The sequence below is a fragment of the Rhagoletis pomonella genome, unplaced genomic scaffold (genome assembly GCF_013731165.1).
Source record: "Rhagoletis pomonella isolate Grant_MI unplaced genomic scaffold, Rhpom_1.0 Rhpom_scaffold_00004, whole genome shotgun sequence".
Classification (NCBI taxonomy): Eukaryota; Metazoa; Arthropoda; class Insecta; order Diptera; family Tephritidae; genus Rhagoletis; species Rhagoletis pomonella.
In genome coordinates this window covers 59,004,662-59,025,946 of record NW_023458558.1, presented here as the reverse complement: position 1 = coordinate 59,025,946, position 21,285 = coordinate 59,004,662, and the positions used below count along the sequence as shown (strand labels likewise).

The following is a 21,285-nucleotide window of genomic DNA, read 5'->3' as shown; positions in this document are numbered from 1 at the left end:
CGCGGCTTGCAATAAATTTCCAACATCAGATTAAGGAAGTCGCACAAGAGTGAGTCATTTTCTATTACCTCGCTTGAACTTAGCTGAGAGGTCCTTCCTAACATGGACGCATTGAAGAAACCTTAACACTTACTTAACCACACTTTTCAATATTTATGTTCGTATTTGTATCCCTGTAACTAAGGAAGCCATGACAGCTACCTTCATTATTAAATTTTTTTTTTTTCATTTACATATTGAGTAATATTTTTCTTGCCGGGATACTTGAAACGCATGGAAAAGTAAGACTACATGAGCGGAGTAAGGAATTTGGAAACAGTGTCCTAAAAATACTGTTGCTTCTTTGACGAACAGCAATTACCGTTGCACATAAAGTAGCAAGAAGAACATCAACAAAGTAAATAACAACAAAGTAAATATACCCTGGAGGAGAAGCTCTTAGTTTTGAACTAAAATAAGAACTAAAGTTTGCTCTACAGCTTAACTAGTTATATTCTGTATTTTTTTCATACTACAGAACAATTGAACATTCAGCGGGCAAACGCCCTTTTTTTGTTTAACTTTTTTAAACAATTTAAATTTATATTTGTTTAATTTTTTCTTTGTTTTTAAAATATAGAATTATTTTCATAACGACGTAATTGACTCCATAACATATAACAGGTAGTCGATAACGTCGATAACGATGTTTAACCATAGTTGGTGAAAGTTGGAGTCGATTTCAAGTAAAATATGGTAAAAATGGTAACTTCGGACTCCGTTCGGGATCAGGTCTATTTGCTTTCTCGTTTTGGCTTTGACAATTCGAAAAGAAATGTCGCTAAGCGCATAACCGAAAGTGGTTCAGCTCAAACTAGTTAATGAAGTAGTCGGTTACTACCAGTTGATCTACAAGAATATTTACTGATTAGTTTGGCTTTTCAATGCAGGGTAATGAAAAGATGTACATACATACATATGTATATGTATGTAAGCTTTGCTGCCACCGCACAATATGTACAATGTTTCCACTTTTTATTATTTTATAAAACATCAACTGACAATGAGGACTAAGTACTTTATTCATATAACAAATGTGTGTGTTTAGCATGTATGTATGTAGTGTCGGTTATGTGTCGGAATGTAGGTTGTACTAACAACGAATTACACAGGCAAATCAGCTTTAAACTGTGTGTGATGGTGAAAGGAACAACAATTGTCACCGTACAACAAACTTTTGGCTTACAAAAAACCTAGCTTGCGTCTGTGAAATTCATTTGACACGATGTCGAGAAGATAAGCGCGCATGTTGCCGTGATGATAATGAAAAAAAAAAAAACAATTACCCTATAAATTGCATCAACCAAATATGTAGTATTCGGAGAATAGCAGCAACTGTGAGTAAAATGTGAGGAAAATCATTATTTATGCACATATACGCAGGTATGTAGGAAGTTACATTTTTCTTTACAGCGGAAGAATTTAAATCTCGCTACTCGCGATCAAAGAACTCAGAAAATTATTTTTGTAATTAATTCTACGCTGGGGTAAAAGTTGCAATAAACAAAAAGGTTTCCCCTCTAGATCAATTGGTTAAGGTAATCCATTGGTTATAATATATTTAATTACAGCCTTGACACTTGTACCATCCATGTGACATTATCCCGAAGATTCTTAAATCAAATGTTTAAATCTCATATAATCGAATGTTAAACCCATACCAGTGGTTAACAAGGCACTGTGAATGCGGCCCTAAGAATATTTTACATCATATCATTGTAATTTTATTTTCACAGTGGGCAAATTTTTTATTTTTTTGGTATAATTTTATATAATTTTATTAATTAATTTTCTTAAAACCACAATTCTTGTAACAAAATATTTGACACCAAATTATTTTTGATTGTCTGCACAGGTTCTATCTAAGATTAAACCATTTGAAAACAACTTTTTACAAACCCTCATAGCAAATTTAGTTAGAATGCTCTCGTGCAATTATTTTCTTTAATTGCGATGATAATATATTTTTTTTAGTTTGGCCGCTGATTGCCAATATAAGGTTGGATTTTCAAAATTCAAAATGAGAATTCAATAAGGCAATCAAATTTTGAAAAAAAAAAAATCTTATAGTATTTGGCGCCTCTGACCGCTTATTGGCTCCGCCCTTTGGAATTTTTTGTCACATAAAGTTCGCCATGTTTTTTGAGGTTAGAAAAAAATGGTGATGTGATGGATCAAAACGGACTTCAGATTCGTCTTCATCGATCCTACCGCTTCCGCTGTTAAGAAAAAACCTTTTTCTATATTTTTTTTTTTGCGAAGTTGCTTTGACCAGGGCTATATATAGTATTCTTTTTTTATTAGACTGCGGATGTTTATACAGAAAACGAGCCTAAAAATATGTATTTGAAAACTTAGTTTCCATTTGTTTACCTATGATTCAACGTTCAAAGAATAAGGTGAAATCGGTTAGATGACTTTTTTCAAATGTTGAAAGTCAAAACCTTCATTTCCCAATCTTCTGCATATCCGGCACAAAAAAAAGGATTATGTACTTATCTGAAATTTCATTGCGAACGCATTATTTTTATGCCTCGGGCCTTATTTGAGAGCACTAATGTGCTTTTGTTAACATTCCTATTTTTTGCAAACAGACTTATGAGCATTCTTTTCCCAAATACACTCTGCCAAAATGCTCGCGGCATGACAACAACCAGTTCAATAAAGCAGCATTTACAGGAACATTACAACACGCAATCGCATTCGCAGTAAATGCCTGACTAACACAACGAAATGAAATGACAATCACGCTCCCTGAAGGCATAATTACATAGTAACTATGTACTTACATACATATATATATGTATTAGAGATCTGCACTATTCCATAAAATTAATATTTTTATTTATATTAATAATCGGCGATTCCGATACGTCGGAACTTTGCACTTTGCACCACGGTCGTATGGCTTTAGGCTGATAGGCGATCAAGGTAAATGTTTGTGTCGTATATAAATATTTATTTAGGGGATTCATAAGGCATGTTAAGCGTTTTAGTACTATAAGTCTTAAAATTTTTCTATGTAAATAAACGCTTAAAATGGCTGTGTATGATAAGATCTCAAAAACATTTCGGTGCAGTTAGAACTCTTTTAATACCATTCTAATCGTTAGTTTACATAGAAAAATTGCAAGATTTAAGATATTACGAATCAAAATCTAAAAGAATAACTGTATATTGAATTAATTATTATGCGTTATTCAGAATTACTTGAATGAAGAATACAAATTGGCAATATACAAACATAATCGTGCAGGCCACAAGTATGTGCATACATACGTATTAGGGTGTTCGATTATGCGCCTTTTTTCCAATCCCGATTTTCGAGTTATTCGAATAATTACTATTTGAAATTTAGAAAAAACTGGATATATCGGTTTTATTTTACATAGTTTTCCAACAGTGAAAATGCTTATGTTGGTATGAAGGCTAAAGGAAAAATTAAAATAAAACTAATAACAGAAAAGGTAGCATTTATTTAGAATAGAGCAACGCAAAGTAAGTTCAAATTTTTCTTTTAGAACAAAAGCAAAACTTTTTTTCAACACTTCATTGTAACTTTTCGAACTTTTTTCGGATTTTAGTAGTGCTCTTGCCGCCGTAGCCGGCTCTTGTGCCTACTGCCACTCGAGAGTTTAATGGTCGAATTTCTGGTATCAGCAGCAGCAGAAAATGTTATTTCAAATAGCGGTCGAACCATGGCAAACCAACCTTGGCCTTGAAAACTTCGAAAAATTGTGGTCTAGGATACCCTGTATACATATAAACAAAGTGCAAATACAAGGCGATAATCTGGCCGGTTCTAAACTACGCAGCGCCTGTGTGATCGCCGGTGACTAGTAGGACACAATGGACGAAGCTACAGACTTGTGAAATACGGCACTCCGGACAGCGACCGGGTGATTTCTGATGTCGCCACAACACCATGTAGATGCATCTACATGACGTGGGAACCCGAACAGACATCTGATTGCGGAGGAGCCTTCGCCAAGGCATGTCAGCAGGCATCTATAAGGTTCATAAAGCGACCTCTGGACCCGACACGCCATAAACGGCATTGACAGGCAGTCAGTTTTGGCTTACACTGATTCTCGACCTGTGAATTCCGTTTTGGGAATACAACCATCTGACGTGCACGAGACAGAGCTTCGTCTGCCTCGGGAACTCGAACCACAATAGCCCAACTTCGCTCTGGCTACTGCAGCAGGTTAAACTCGTAACTGAGCAGATTGAATGCAGATATGCCCGCCATGCGGAGAGATACAGGGTCGCAAATGATGTTTTGGCAAACTCATGTGAAGTCCTCTAACTAGTTACAGCAAACAGTTGACAGTAACAAAAGAGTATGGCAACGAAGTGTTGCAGTGCCTTATGTTAAAAAACAGCAGCCAATGGTATGAAATTGCGGCAATGTAATAAAAAGTAAAATATGTATTACAATACTCAAAGAGGAGTTCAAAGTGCGGGCATACAAACCACTGTCACTTTCGGCAGTCACATTGAACACTGTGACGCAAACGACGCCCGATAACCGCTTAAATAAGTAGGTAGTTTGTCACAATTGCTCGAAATTTGAGTTCAGGTGTGTCACTAATTGAAAAATCGATGAGCTCGATAGGTATCCTTAAATAAATTTTGAATAAAAATCTCAGTGATGCTGGTTAAACCACACATGTATGCAGATGGTCATCAATTACTGACATTACCTTTGACGCCTACAGGCGCCACGGCTGTTCCATTATGTCGGTCGTTATAATTTTCACCGTGAAATTGCCATAAATAAGTCAGCCAGCGTAAACTTCAAATATGGAAATTGGTTGCCATTTGCAATGCCACTTTGGGCGTCGCGAAATCGTAAACTGCTCTGCTACCCAATTTCAAGTGTTAACGTCATGAACAGTTCGCATAGCTAGCCGCCACCAACAAATTTAATTATGACTATTAAATGGGAAACTGGAGTGAAATAAGAAAATATAATAAACTCAACGTTAAAATTGAATTGCAGCTGCGCGAATTGCTGCAATCGATTTACCATTAGGCAGTCAGTGCTAAGCGACCGCCCACCTGTCGCCGGCGTTCGATCGCCCTTATCGGAGTAGTAACGGAACTCAATCGAATGGAAGTGTATGTACGTACCCTGTGGGAAAATCTCTAGGTCTGAACTGGTGCGCTTCTAGTAAATTTAGACCCACCACTAGTTCGCGATAAATCTCTTTTGCATGCAAACAACTGGCGGATTTGAAATTGTATCCTGCTGAATTACCTTTTCTATAGTTCAGTCCTAAATTCGACAGATGGGGTCTAGTTCGCTTTGAACTCCGTTTTTCATAGTTCCGAACCATTTATAAAAGCGACAGACGAAAAAAGTAACAAGATGTTTTCAAACAGTCTTATTGGTTTTACCATGGTGGTGATTTTTAATTATTTTCAGTCTGAAATCAAATTTGCTTGAATGAATGTAAATAAAATGGGGCATTTGAAAACGCGTTTACATACCTTTGGCTGTAGCTGAATTTGCAGAGGTGATTGCTGCTATTGGTTAGATTCCAGTAGCTCGTTTCTGTAACCATCCTCTACCAAGGCGAATTGAGATACGAATTCGCCGCCCTGTTCCCTACTGCTAATAAGTAGTCGAAAATGACGTATATTATCTACCAGTAGAGAAATAATCGGTAGAGAAGAGTTACAGAAACGAGCTACAGAAGGTCCCAAAATGTTAACACAAATTTTAGCTTTGTATTACCAAACTATGAAAAAGCATCTGCGAAATGCAGACTGAAAGCTTATTTGAAGGAAAAACCCGCAAAGCAAAAATCTATTTAAAGTAAAGAAGCCCCCCGCTGCATCCCTTTTTCTATAGTTTCGAACCAAATCTAAATTCGTCATTTTAGATATAGATTTCTAAAAATAAAATTGTTTTTTAAAAGTACCACATCTCGCTGCTTTTGAACTGGTGGCAATCTAGTTACTATCGGGCTGGTTCGCGTTTGGCGATAAAAATCTAGTACGGAACTATAAATTTGGTTCACCAGTTCGGGGTTTCCCTACAGGGTATGTATGCACTTGTGTGTGCCAAAGCACATCCGTTGACGTAGACACATACATACATACATATCGTCACCTGAAATACAAAAAAGACGTAACAACATCGCAACTGAAATGGAAGAAGTCGTGACTAACATTTTTACTTTTTTATAAAATGTTGTAGGGAGTTGTAATTCGATGAAATCTATCATATAAATCAAAAAGTGAATTTTGAATTTTTTATTAGTTATGACTTTTTGCATTTCAGCGATGATGTTGTTACGTTATTTGGCATTTCAGGTGACGAAACGTAACTGTGATAGAAATGAATATCAACCACGGCGGTTTTCATGAACGCCTAAAAGGTTGAAAAGCAACCGAGCTTGATGCCAGTGGCTTGGAACCGCCGGGCTTGCTACATTTAAATTAACTGTAGTTGAAACTGTCGCTCGTTTGTCAAATGAATTCAAGAGGTCCTTCTCCAAATTTGAAAAGTATGGCTGAATGGCGATGCATACGTACATACATTCATACACATACACAAAAGTTGAAAAGTATGGGACAGTTAAAGCACCAAATACACCATACAAGCGGTTGGACAAACCTGGTTCAAATACTACTTTTTTCATTTCGCCATACACCATACAAGCATGACTTGTCCAAGCAGAGAATTTGGCGTACGTGCCAAGTTTTAATGTATTAATTTTCTTGTTATTTAATTTTGGTTATTTTTTCTTTAACAAAACCTGTGTAAATCCAAGTTACCAACTTTACTCAGAATCTAATTAAAAACTCGAAATTTTTACTATTTTTTTGTTTGAATTATAAATCTTTAAGGCAGTATCACTCGATTGGTACATTTGTACAGATTTGTGCATTTTTTACCGACTCTACAAAAAGGAGGAGGTTCGTCGGAATATTTTTTATTTTTTTAATGTATATTATAACTTTGGACCACGTTAACCGATTTCGATAATTATTATCGGAAAGATGGTACCTCAGGGGTGGTCCCATACTAATTTTGTTTAGATCCGCTAATTAGTTGAAGTTGGTTATGTTTTTTGCTTAAAAGTTACTTGTTATATTGAGCTATTGGTACAAAAAAAAAAAATTTCGCATAATTCGCAGAAATAAAAGCAGAATTTTTATTATCTATTTAACATGTTGCCTCTGATGGGTTTTGAATCCGGACTTTCTGAAAGTTAACAAATAGCAGTAAACATCTTTGCACACTCTGCCATAGCCGTTCTGTAAATTTTCCCTCAAATGTTGAAATTGAAAAAATGTTCTTCGTCGCTTGATCGTGTTCTACACTTCACAGATGCTTTTCGTAATTAAGAAAAACAAAAAAAAAGACATGTCGTCTTTGACGGCAATCGAACCTGCACCTGCTGGAAGCTAACAAATAACAGCAAGGTTCTCTACACTAAATTACTAATTTTATTTGTAAAACACTAATTTTATTTGCAAAAAACTAGATTTTTGGAGGTAATTTCAAATCAGTCCAGCTCAATGAATCTAAAATATATAAAGTTATATAGCTCTGATAGAAAAATAATAATACATTTTTTTATTGGAAATTTTTTGCAAAAAAAAATATGGGAAAAATTTTAGTTTCCATCAAAAAAGCACGAAAGATATCTAATAGGTCAGCAATTTTTTAATTCTCTATGATAAGTGTGACATGAGATAAGAATTTTAAGACAACTAGTGATTCTAAGAAAAAGGGCTGAAATTTACATGTTTAAAATCGTATAACTCGCCAAAAAACCGCGGTCGAAAAAATTTATTTTACACTTTGGTTAACAGTAACCATAGCAACAACGTGGTGGAGTTTGAACAAAATGTTGCCATAAAATGTTTTTCCTGGTACACTTGACGAATTTTGCCGCACATATGTAAACCAATTTTCCATACAAAATTAAGTAAGTTTACGAGGTTTACATTGGTTACGAGACATTTACGCGTTTAGCTGAATTGCCTTGATGTTTATAAAAACGTTGATTTTTAGTATTTAGAGCAAATATTTCAGATGGTTTTTAGCAGAAAATAAGTGTTGACTTTTTTTTATATTATAGGAATTTTCCTTTTTTTAGGGTTTTCGGAACTTTTCTCCCTCGCATATAGTGTAAACAATAAGCTCCCTATTGTCCAATAAGAGGAAGTGTTACATCAAACAGTGAAAACGAAAATGTAAGCACCAAATATTTATTTTTTTATATATTTTTTTTTGATTCCTGCTAAAGAAAATATAGGAAAACTAGCCAGTTCATAGTTTCTTACAAGTTTTAGTTTAAAACCATATTCGTGATAAATGACACATAATGTTAATTAAACTGACAAACTTTATTATTCGATTTTACTTTCATTCTGGTAAGCTTACCAATTTGCTCGGTAATCAACGTCGTTACACAAAATTCACTTAAAAGCTGAACCGGAAGTCTTGAGTAATTTCCGTAACGTTACTTGCATGGTTTGGAGTAGGCATGAACAACGGAGCCTACAAATAATGTTCCATATAAAAATTTACGTATTTACGTACATATGCATTTTACAAATACATATGCATATATATAAATGACTCAACTAGAACTACCAAAAAGGAAAAACGCATAAGTAATCAACTTTCGTCGGTGGGTTCTCCGCTCAGAGGCCAAACTAAATAAACGCCTGTACTAAGCACAACTAAATCGCAACAAATCACATGCAATGCACATAAGTTTCTAGATAAGTATGTAAGTATTCGGTGCTGGTGCTGGAATTTTGATATAAACAAGCTGCTGTACTCATCGCGTGACACGTAAGTAAAATGTTGCGCACAGGAAATTCCATCAGCTTCCGGATTAAAGAAAAAAAAAAACAACTTTACGGTCCAACATGCGAGGGTTGGTGACATTGGAGTTGATGTTGGGCTATAACAGAAAATAGCAATGCAAGTATGTAAGACTCCAGTGATGACGTTAACTAAGCTGCAATCGCGTGATGTTGTTAAAAATTATTCGGCATTGCCAGCTGTTGATGACGTTTACACATCACTAATTTTTGTAAAGCTTCAACTCTCACAGCCAGCCTTTATCATCGTGAGCAAACAAAAGGGGAAAATGAATTATATATACGTATATACTTATCGGCCGCTGTGGTGTAGTGGTAAGCAGTGCGCGCTTCCACTCCGCTGCGCCTGGGTTCAACCCCTGGTAAAAGCAACATCGAAAAAAAAAAATAAAAAATAGAAAAAAGGTTTTTTCTTAACAGCGGTCGTCCCTCGGCAGGCAATGGCAAACCTCCGAGTGTATTTCTGCCATGAAAAACAGCTTCTCATAAAAATACAATCGCCGTTCGGAGTCGGCGTTAAACTGTAGGTTCCTCCTCTTTGTGTGACAACATCAAGGCGCACGCCACAAATCGGAGGAGAAGCTCGGCCAAACACTAACATATGTGTAAGCGCCAATCTATTATTATTATTATATACTTATGTATGTACAAATTTACAGAAAAAACCAATTACAAATTTTCTGGCGCTCACGTGAAACATAACATATTAAATCTATTTGATGCTTAGTTTTTTTGCGAAATGTTTGGCCGAGCTTCTTCTCCACATTTTAGTGTGAGTTTCGATGCCATCACACAAATGGCAAAATTACAGGTTTTACGGTGCGTACTATTTTTTTTAAAGATGGTGTGCGTTGTTTGCTCAGAGAACGTAGAGTACAGACAACATGCAAAACTAGCCTGTACATCTATTTCGTTGGCGGTACAGATAGAACGAAAGATTAGAAAGAATATGTGGATAAAGATAAAGAAGAAACATAAACATAAGGATAAAGATAGAGAGGAATATATCTCTGGCCATAAGCAATAACCGCCTAAGTCGAAAAACCTGATTTCGTGAAAAAACGAATTAAATATATCAATTGTAAAGTTAACCTTATGGGGAAATCAAATATTTTCCCCTATAACTTTTTACTTATGCGAAGGATAAGCTAATCCACTCATATTTCCGAGCAGAAAAAAAAACCTATTTAAGCGCGATCGTGTTCTTTTTTATAGTGAAATGTGTGACCAAATTAAAAAAATATTTAATTTTAACAATGTTGTTTTACAAATCTTAAGTTTTATGGATCCTCAACAAGTTGTTGGAAAAAAATCGACTCTTTACATATTGTCTGGCAACAGCTTCCACACTTAATCGATCACAATACTGCTCAAGATAATGATAGCGAATATAGCGAATTCAAATTTTTCGACTTTAAGACATATTTTAACGATAATGAAGCAGTTTCTCCAGAGTGCTTACCACACTCATCAGCAAATGTAGAACGATTTTTTTCAAAAATTAATTCAAATAATACAAAAATCAGAAACCGTTTGGAAATTGATACACGACAAGGATTCTTGCTGGCTCAAGATTATTTGAAATTAAACAACTTTTCGTGCCATAATATGGAACCGCAAACAGATATGCTTAAGAAAATGAACTCAAAAATATATAACTATGAATCTCATAAGATATGAAACGAAGTACCTTTCGTATACAATTCACATTTTACGTTACTACGTTTTTGTTATGTTTGTTATGACTGTAGAAATAAAAACATGAATTGAAAATGCTTATATTTTTTATATGACGATGTTAGGACAAAAATTACGTTTTTTAAGGCAGTTTTTGACGATTTCGAAAAAAATATGGTAACACTGCATATAAATATAAGAAGCGTGGTATGATTAATAAGTACATAAAGACAAGTCTTCCTTCGTAGCGCAGGCCAGGCGCACTCATTTTGTTTTTTTTCTATTCGGATCAGCAATCGAACTTGGGTCCTGTTGAGTGAACATCACTAGTCACACGCCTACGGCGGGTGCTACGTAAAACTCTTGGCACTATTTCTGCATTCGATTTTGCCATTTAAACCTGACGCACTGTTGGGCTTCCACTTAATTCCACTCCCTCCCACTTGTGTGTTTCAACGCATACTTTGAGAGTCAATTTGTTAGCCAACTGACGAGTTGACATGTTGAGTCATTGCATGATTTGTATGTTTATGGGTCATACAATATGTCAAGCACCTATTTACAAACAACTAGTCGCAGCACTGTGAACAAAATTAACATACCAGTAAAAGCGAAGCATAAGTTAATACGTACATGTGTATGTATGTACATACATATGTATTACACTTTCTTCAAGCGAACACTCATACGCCATGTGATGCTTTTGCCTGGTATTCGTCACTGTTGTACTCGAACTAGCAATCACCACAAGCAACAAAATGTAAATAAAAGGTAAATTGAAAAAGGAAACCAGCATTTGTGTGTGAGCGAGTGAGGCAACAGGAAAGCAGAAATGCAAATAGGCTGTGTTAGGAAGGTTGGTTCGTTGGTTGACTGGTAGGCTCGTTTGGGTTTTTGCGTTGGTTTATGGAAATTGTATGAAAGCTGACCACAGCGAATGTTTCTACTCCAAAACATGATTTTTTTATTTATTTTGGTGAAAACGTGCTTCCAATCAACAACCACTCACGATTTAATGTTTATGTATGCATTTCGTAAAATGCATTTAGAAAGAACGATTGGCAATTGCGATGTGTTTTTTGCTAGTGCCTAGATACATCCACAAGTACATACATACATACATACATACATATGTACATATGTTTGAGTATAAAATGGTAAGAGATGACTGTAAATATAAAGTGCAATCAGAAAATAATTGTAATATTTTATTTTGGAAAGCGTCTCCCAAGTATGAGAAAGTAATTTACTTAAGGATGTTCGGAAAAGGTTTTAAACCGCTGGTAACACTTTCAGACACCTCGAAAATATTTTTATGTAAATTTTTAAATTGAATATTTCTCAGAACTCTTTAGTTTGACACCCATATTTTAATGTTTCATATAATTTACGCATTATGTAATAAAATTTGACTTTTAGAACAGGTGGCAACCGTTTTTAAAATATTTTCAAACCTTTTTAATTAAACCTCTGTCCTCTGACATCCAAATTGTGGCATATATCTCGTTTATCTTATTTAAATTGAATTTAATTTTTTTTTAAAAGTGGCAATCCTCCCACATGTAGTTAAAAAATAAAGCCTTTTCAAACACTTTTCGATTGCTATCCATATTGTAATAATTGATTTAGATTATTAAGTAATCAGATTTGGAATTTTTAAAAAGTGGCAACTCTTCTCAAAAAATAAACTGTATTATTAAAATCTTCAGATGGAAAGTGTTTTAGAGGGCAATTGAACCAAGCAGTAGTACGGATAAATAAATTATTTTTAAATATAACAGTTGTTCATAAACCATAAAAAAAAAGATCGAAAAATTGAACATGACCTAGAGCCACATCATATTTCGATAGAACAAGCAGTCGAGCGTTCCCCTTAGCATTTTGCAGAGGAGCAGAGCAGTCGCTTTCGAAAAGAAACTCAAAATAGAGCTATGCAGCAAAGCTTCTCCTCTTCTTTATTGGCGCTGTAGCTATCTACGCGATTTTGGCCGAATCCAAAACAGCACGTCCGTCATTTCTCTTCTGTACCAACTGACGCCAATTGGCAATGCCAAGTGAAGACAAGTGCATCTTCCAACGCAGAGGAGGCCTCCTCTTCCTCTGTTACCAGCATCGTGACCCGCGTTAAATACTTTCAGAGCAGGAGCAGAGCAGTGGCTCTAAAACCTCCGAAGGCCTTGTGGAGGTCATCGCAATCAATCTGTGTACAGAGATTAATTTAAGTAGAAACGCCCATAATGACAGAGTCTTAATCCTTGGCCACAGTCAGGCATCATTCAAGGCATTTCGCTCCTTTGAAGTCAAATCATCTCTAGTTTTTGAGTGCATTGAGAATCTAAATGTCCTTGCTGTATTCAATAGCATTCTGCGACCTTGGTTACCAGGCTAAAGGGTAGTGGAGCGCAATGAGGGAGCGGATGAATCTATCAAACAACAAAATGATCAGCGAAGGCTCAGCAAGGAGGTAATAAAAATGAGAGCATAAAAATGGTAAAACATAATCGGACTTCGCCAGGCCAACAGATAATTGGGTGGTTATAACCTCGGCAAAGGTGTCAACCCTTAACGTGCTCCTTAAGGGCGAGACAGTAGAAAGATGACGAAAATACTCCTTAATTAGGTATATGCATATGTATGTATCTCCATGTACTATGTATGTGGTTATTTTCACTTTTTGGTATAGTGAAACTTGTTAAAGCTTTCAAAGGAATTGTCTTGAAATTCATTCATTAAAATGTGCAGATTTGCATCTGCATGTAACTGTAGAACTGAGTGGTTTTCAAGTATGTAAGTATAATATTTATGTGCAAGTCACTGAAACTTACAACAAGTTTTCCAAAAATGTTTCATTAAAAAACGCAAAAGCACAATGAAACTACTTCTTAGCGGCCACTTCTCGCCTCAATGGACAAGGTTGAGTGCTGCTGACCCGCTGATATTAGATAACTTGCTGAAAGTGCTGTCTGACACGATATTTATGAGCAATTACATATATATGCATGTATGCATGTATACGGGTATAACATATTCTTTTACATTTCTTTAGTTCCTGAATAAAAAATAACCTTTATAGGCGGCATACACGATGCGTCTGACTCGCGAATCATTTGTGTACGTGTTGACGCGCCTTCGACTACACACAGTTGTATAATTTAAAGCCATGCCAGGAGTCATGTCGGTGTAACTAACACATATTTATTTTCACAAGCACATCCAAACCGACTCGCGAGTCAGACGCACCGTGTATGCCGCCTATTATATGAGTAAATCTCACGAGTTTTTTTTTAGTGTCACATCCTTCTCTCGGCAGAAGAAAGAACGAATTTACTAATTTTTTCATTGTCACTCGTAAAAATCATAATTGTTTTTTTTTTGTTTTAATAACCTTGGGAAGTTTTTCAATAGAATGTTCATATAAGAGGCAATGGACGTTAACGTACTATATGCATTTTATAGCAGTACCCAAAACTATCCCTAGTAAGTTTTTTGGGACAAGAGGTTTTTTAAAGTTATTTAATACCCTGAATAATTTGAGAAGTCGGCAAGTTGTTCCGAAAGTGCCCTTTAACCACAATTTTTTTTTGTATGAAAAATTTTTATTTTTCTCCATATTACCCGCAGTGTTTGTTACCTTTGCTTGGGACATGCGCCTTTTAAAACCTGGTTTTTATATGTTTTCAAAAAAAAAAAAAGGATATCCAAAAGCGGCCACGTTTCAGAGAACGGCGCAAACGGTTTGGAAAATCGCGTTTTTTCAATTTTCAGGGTTTTTTGGCCTGAACGATATATCTGAATTGCATATACATATATCTTAAAGCGAACAATGATTTACGTACGTAGGTTTCCATTAAAAAGTTCTTATAAACGTGTTGATTTATTTCCAAAAGATGTTTGAATTTGAGAAATTTTCTCGAGGTCCTTCCATATAAATCATTATATTGCACACCGAAAGTTATTTAAAATAAAAAAAATACTCCTATTAAAGCAGAGAAACCACTCTTTTAAATCACAAAAATTTTCTTTCATAAGCCGTTTGTTTTTCGGTTGCTTAAGACCTCTGGGAAGCAATGGCAGTTTAACCATAGAATTTGTTAATGTGACAAACATAGTTAAAGTAAAAAAACCGAAAATACTTTTTCAGTTTTGCTTGAATAAAAGTGTTTTGCCAATAACTGCGTTGTCCGCCATTCTTTTGTTTAGTTGACATAAAACTATTTTAACCTATATGCAGTAAAGTGCAAAACTGAGTCCATGACGATTTTTCATTAAATATTTGCAAGGTATTTAAAAATTCAAATTTTTCGTTATTTTTATTTTTTTTAATGTCGTTCACATTTTAAGTAAAACCATATAAATCAGATTTAAAATTTGTATACAGAACCTAGAATATTCCATAAATTTTCATAAAAATTTTGAACTTTATTAATCTGAATTTTTTTGGTTATGCGGTTTTATAACCTGTTCAATTCTGGTATAGTAAAGTGCTTTTTTTTAATATTTTTTTTCTGACAAAAATCACCATGAACTCAGTTTTTCACTTCACTGTATGTGTGTACGTACATATGTATGTATTTTGACTTTGCTGTCCATACAATGAAACAGTTCATGGATAGTTTGATTCTCAAGTTAAGAGTACTATAATTGAGCGATGCTTTTTTCCATTAGCCATTCACGCAAGATATACGTGAATAAACAATTACAGCGAGCAAATTCCTGGATTACGAAAGTTGGTAATGCAAAACTGGCAAAAGTGCTGAAAGTAGTTACACGCAGTACGATTTTATGGCAGCAGATAGGCGAAGACATAGAATCAAATGCAATAAAATCGAGTCTCTAGCAACAACAACAACTGCATTTGCATAAACAACTCAAATACAAAAATAGTTTAGCAAGGATATTTATGTATAATAAGGCCGGAAGCGCGAGGAAGGAAGCAAAGGAAGGAAAATGCTGGAAGAAGTGTATCAAGTGGCATTAACGAGCAAAGGAATGCTCTCATTGTTGACTATCTTGGGAAAGTAAGAAGGAAAATGGGTATGTAAAAGACTAGCGGTTACAATAATAAGGCACAACAATTGCAAGCACAGCACTGCTGCGCGCTCCAGCATAAACAATTCAACGAAAATCGGCTTGCGTGCCAAACTGCAAACACAAATTCAGTCGGCTGTCTTTTTGATTACTGCTGTTGTATGCAGTCGGTGTGTACTAGCTTTCGCAGCCATAACCACCCACAACGCCCACAAAATTTGTAGTTTGAAAACGAAAATGTCGACGAACGCAACAGCAACAGCAACAGCAACAGCTACAACAACAGTAACAGCAGCAGCAGCTGTAACACGCGCACAGTACAGTTGTTTTGGGCCAAAAAGTAGCAGGCGGAAAACAAACCGAAACGATCAGAAACGAAAGGACTCCAACAAACAAATGGACAGGCGTACGAGGATATAAGACACAGTGAAGTCGTACAGAACAGCAGAGTCGCGTAAGAAACATCGAAGCGACAGGACGAAATTGCGATAAGCGCGCTGCGTGTATAGTGGCACAAATTTTCGTAAAATTGAGACGAAATTGCATTATACATAAGTAGCAAAAGAGGAAGAAGAAGAAAATAAATAAGAACACGCAGAGTACATAAGCGTGAAATTTTGTGAATGAAATTGGCAGCATAACATAACCAACTGTAGTGTACATAGCTAAATACAGCAAGGGAGTGAAATACATACCCACGGCGTGTGCTAAGTGAAAGTGTTGCTTGGTCAGTTGCCGTCAAGTATACGCCACGATGTACGTTCACTGTGCCTAACTGTGTACCAGCGATTGTGTGAATGTGTTGGCCATCAAGATGGCTTAATAGACGCCAATAAGCGCATAAAAGGCACAAGTGTAGCAATAAATCCGGCAAAAATAATAATAAAATACATAATTGAATTTGTAAAAAAACAGCTGCTCTGCTTAAAAGTGTGTGCGTGTATAACGGTTTTTTGCATGTGTGCGTTTGCATGCCGCAGGTGTAATGTTGTTGATTGAGCATGCCGCATCCATATTACATTCGGCTTTTCCGCTTGATCTGCCAGCAATGCCAGAGCTGTGAAATTCTAAAATTAATGAGTGCCAAGCGTAGCTGAAAAACCGAAAAACAAAAGCAGAGTAGTAAGACTGTGTGGGAGAAATCGAAGAAAAAAACGTATACAGTATTCGACCAAATTAAGCATACATGGCCGACTGAGCCATTTGCCTTACGACCCAGACAATATCATCAATTACAGCCCGGCATTGAGTGCAATAAGTAAACGATACGTTTCGAGTGTTAACCACAGCCGCAGGACATTTAACACTTCAACGGCTTTTGGGTAAGTAGAGGAATATATGCCTGCAGCAAAATATTAAGTTATCCTTTACCCACCGATACGAATAGTCCAGCATATTTGTATTTGATTGAGCTTACTTAAACAAAAGAAATAAGAAATGCTGAGCCAAACTTCACATTTCTTAAAATGTACCTATTTACATTTTTTTTGTACCCAACAACCTAAAAATAACTTTGCATCCTTATCGATATCTTTTTTAACACATTCTACAGCGACGCCCCATTTTAAAACCGTATGCCTTTTATTTGTAGACACATTAGTGAATTGGATTCCATTAGCATTAAAGTGCGTATTGATATGGTTATATGCCTTTGAGTGTATTGAATTGTGCAATTTACGTAAATTTGTATACATATATTTATGTATGTAAGTTTCACGAATTGTGCGAGTATGTATCTATGTATGTATGTATGTGTGTATAAAGAGAATTACTGTTTATTTTTTCTGTGGGCGTAAAAAAGCCTCAAATATTTATATTCAGTGTGAAGTAATTATAAACCGAAGTGAAAGCCATTTGTAAGCGGAAGCATTAAAAGAGTTTGTTGAATTAAAAAATTAGCAGATTGAAGGATATTTATTAACTTAATTAAAATTTAAATGGAAGATATGAAAACCGCAAATTTGTAGGCGGCATAGTGAAAATACAAATTGAAAGCTTTTTCAATAGTTTTAATTTTAATTAAACAATTTTTATTGTGCTTGAGGCCGTTTTCAATGAAAAACTTATTGTGGAAAAGCAACAATAATTTGAAAAAATTGTTGACGTGATAGCTATTTCGGAAATTTAAATTTTAAGCTTTTCTAACTAAACATTAGGTTGCTCTTTGTTAAGTTCGATTATTCGCCTTTTTCCAAAATTGATTTTCAAGCTATTAGAAAAATGAAAAAAAAAAATCCGATTGCAATTTTGGGAAAATCCCGCATATTCCCGTCTTATTTTATACATAGTGTACGTCATAATGATTTTTTTATTTTTAATTACTTTTCATATTTTTTTACAAAAATAAATTTTACTAATGAACCCACATGGCGTTAAAACGCCGAAAATTGAATTTCAACACCTTAAAAAAATATTCGAAATGTTAGTCAGAGTTATAAGAGATCCGAGTGCCATATTTCATCAAAACCGTGCGGCCATTTCTGAGTGAAGATTCAAATTTGATTGTTTGAACATATGGCAACCCGCCTAAATAAAGGTCAGGAATAAATTCCTTTCAAATCCATTTCGATTTATACCCATCTTTTAATAATTCATTTGACTTACTGAATAATTTCAACTTAACTTTTTCAAACACGTGGCAACTCTCTTGAAACGTTCGAAATGTTCAAAGAAAAGATTTTTTAACATTATTTCGTTTGAGTGCGGTATCTAATATTTCATATACTTTTTGAATTAGTTACTTAAGTTAGACTTTTCAAACAGGTGGTAGCCCTCTTCAAAAGTACTTTTAAGCTTAATCATTGTTAACTCTCCTTCGCCGGACACTCGGATACGTATTTTAATTAATTGATGAGTTAAGTGGAATTTTAATTTTCAAACATGTGGAAACCCCGCTAAGTACAGTTCAAAAATAAAAATTTTTCAAACCCCCTTCGATTAATATCCATATTTTAATAATTCATTTAACTTATTAAATATTTGGAATTTATTTAACTTTTTAAACAGGTGGCGACCTTTTTCCAACACCTCAAAAATATTCTTAGAGTTCAAACTGAATGAGCTACAAAAGTGCATACTCAAAACCTTTCCAAGAAATTTAATGAAAATGCTTAAAATTTTTGTAAACGTTGGTTGATATCTTTTCATAATGCCCTAAATGCAAAACTTGGAAGTTTACGGTTTTTGTGAACGAATAAACTATACTTTTTTAAAATAATTATTAAATTAATGCGAAAAAAATCGACGAAACTTATTAATATGGGATGATAATATTATCTTTTCGGGTACTATATTTGTGATGATATTTACTATATAGTCTAAAATCGTGACCAAAATTGCTTTTTTAAGTTAGTGGGCAATTTTCAAGTTTTTAGATACAAGTATTTCAAAAGTATTGACACAGAGAATTTTTAAATATTTTTGCAACACTTTTTATTAAAATTTTTTTTTTCGCAATTTTTTTATAAAAATATGGTTCGTACTATAAGAAACACACAAAAAAATATTTTGTGCAAAACTCAGAAACCTCAATAAATTTGTATGCAAAATTTTAAGTTTTAGTTTAAAAATGTAATTTTTAAATTATTAAAATGTTTCGTTGATTTTTCAGAATTTTTTATTGAAGGTGTTTGCTAAATAGTTGACAATTTATATGAAGATTTAGTGAATATTCCTGAGTTTTGCAAAATGTTTAGGAATTCGCTGCGAGATAACTTTTCTCCGTGAAAATATGTATGTATTCGTTATTTGAAAAATCAAGATTAAAATTTCCTGAAAAAGTTGCGTTGATTGAGGTTTTTGCAATAACCGAATAATGAAAAAATTCAGTCTCAAATAGCTGCCAGATTTGTGTACCGCAAAACCGGGAAATTTTTTTTTGGATCCAGAACTAATCTAAGATATCCTTGTAGAATTTTATTTTTATTTTATTTTATTTTTTCTGGGGATTCATATCAGGCGAACAGTTTATCATCCAAGAATCTACTTTCAACAGAGCATCATCCATAACTTCGCTTATAATCGAAAGAAATTGACCAGTTAAAACTATGGCCACGTCGTCGGTATAAGCCACCACTTTCATGCCCAGGGAGTGTAGGTTTGCTTGTAAGATAAATTACTCTGTTCGTTAACAGAGATACGATCCACGAGGGCATGCAGCAATCTAGCTAAATTCTGTAGGCGCCTCATGGAAAGAATCTACGGAACGCTCGAATATGGTGGCACGTGAGAATAAAAATATGATAAAAATTTATATTTTAATTTCCCTTAAGTTATTGATTTACATTTGTGGCTTTCAATGATGCATAGCTTCTAAACTTTTGAAATTCCACGCAGGAAAAAATTTAATTAAATAATTATATTTTTTCAGTATTTTTACAGAATATAGTTTGGTTTAAATACTTCTCATTATGTATAGTGGGTTTGGGAATGCTTAATATAGCCAGACAGAGGGAAGGTCTAATTTATTACTTTTGAAGTGACACCTTATTTTTGCATATAGGTCAATAAATGTTGAGCTTAACAAGAATTTTGTTTCCTGGTTGGCTATTTTACCGAGCTATTAGGTGATAGTCTCTAGATAGGCATTGTACACCTTTTTGCGTTTTTAATTAAAGAGCAAAAAGAGAGCCTGTGGGATCACATTGCGCACATAGCGAACAGAGAATCAATTTCTATTTCAATAAAAATTATTTAAAATGCTAGCTTTACATCTTACAGCGGATAACTTACTCTTTATTTGTGGTAACTAGGCTTGGGTAGTTCTTGAACAAAATGAACTAAAGAACTAGTTCACTAGTTTGGTAGTTTCATTGAACTCAATTTGTCAGTGCTATTTATATCATTTTGGATCGCGATCCAAATATTCTTGGCACGAACGTTATGATAGTAAAAATATGTTTAAAATAACATATCGACACCTGAGTGGAAGAACGACCTATGTATGTATCTCGGCAACTAGTTCGAAAACGCGCTATCTCAGAAAACTTTTCAAGAACGCCCTATTTCAGAATTTGGCCGCAGAACGCCCTATTTTAAAATTTGTTTGAAAAACACCATATATCGGAATTTGGTTTAAAAACGCCGTAACTCAACTGAAAATATTTTGAGATAGGGCGTTCTTGAATCGGCAGCTGAGATAGGGCGTTTTTGAATCGAATTCTGAAATAGGGTGTCCTTGGAAATAACTCGGATATAGGGCGTTTTTCATTCGAAAATAGAGCGTTCTTCAACCAAATTCTGACATAGGGCGGCCTTAAAAAGTTTTCTGAGAGTGGGCATTTTCGAACTGGCTGTCGAGATAGGCCGGTCTTCCACTTAATTTTCGATATGTAAATGTATTCGTCAACTGAACTAAATGACCAATATAACTAAGAACTAGTTCACTAAGTGAACGAACTACAACTGAACGGTTGACTCAAAAGAACTAAAGTACTATACTCTAGTGGTAATGTTGAAGGCACCCAGAACAGACTGGGTAAATACCCGAGTAAAAGTCAATATCTTATACTTAGGTAGCTTTACCTGTTGCATTGGGTAAATTTTCTATGAATATTTTTAACAGTAATGTGAAGATTCTATCATATTTATACTACTACACATTTTGGCATACGTGGAAGTTTCTGTACTCCTCTAACAATTGTTTATTGAACATTTTCGAAGTAATTTGGCTGGTAGGGTATCTAT

General features: G+C 34.8%; 1 protein-coding gene and 1 long non-coding RNA gene across 8 annotated transcripts in view; one reads left to right on the top strand and one right to left on the bottom strand.

Moving 5' to 3' along the window:
- Positions 1 to 21,285, bottom strand: part of LOC118737882 (tropomodulin) — a 205,299-nt gene that overhangs the window by 66,685 nt on the left and 117,329 nt on the right. The window lies entirely within an intron of this gene.
- LOC118737884 overlaps positions 16,499 to 21,285 on the top strand; it is a 29,126-nt gene continuing 24,339 nt past the window's right edge. The window contains exon 1 of the long non-coding RNA XR_004992853.1: positions 16,499 to 16,922. This is a non-coding gene — a long non-coding RNA (uncharacterized LOC118737884). The remainder of the gene's footprint in view (positions 16,923 to 21,285) is intronic.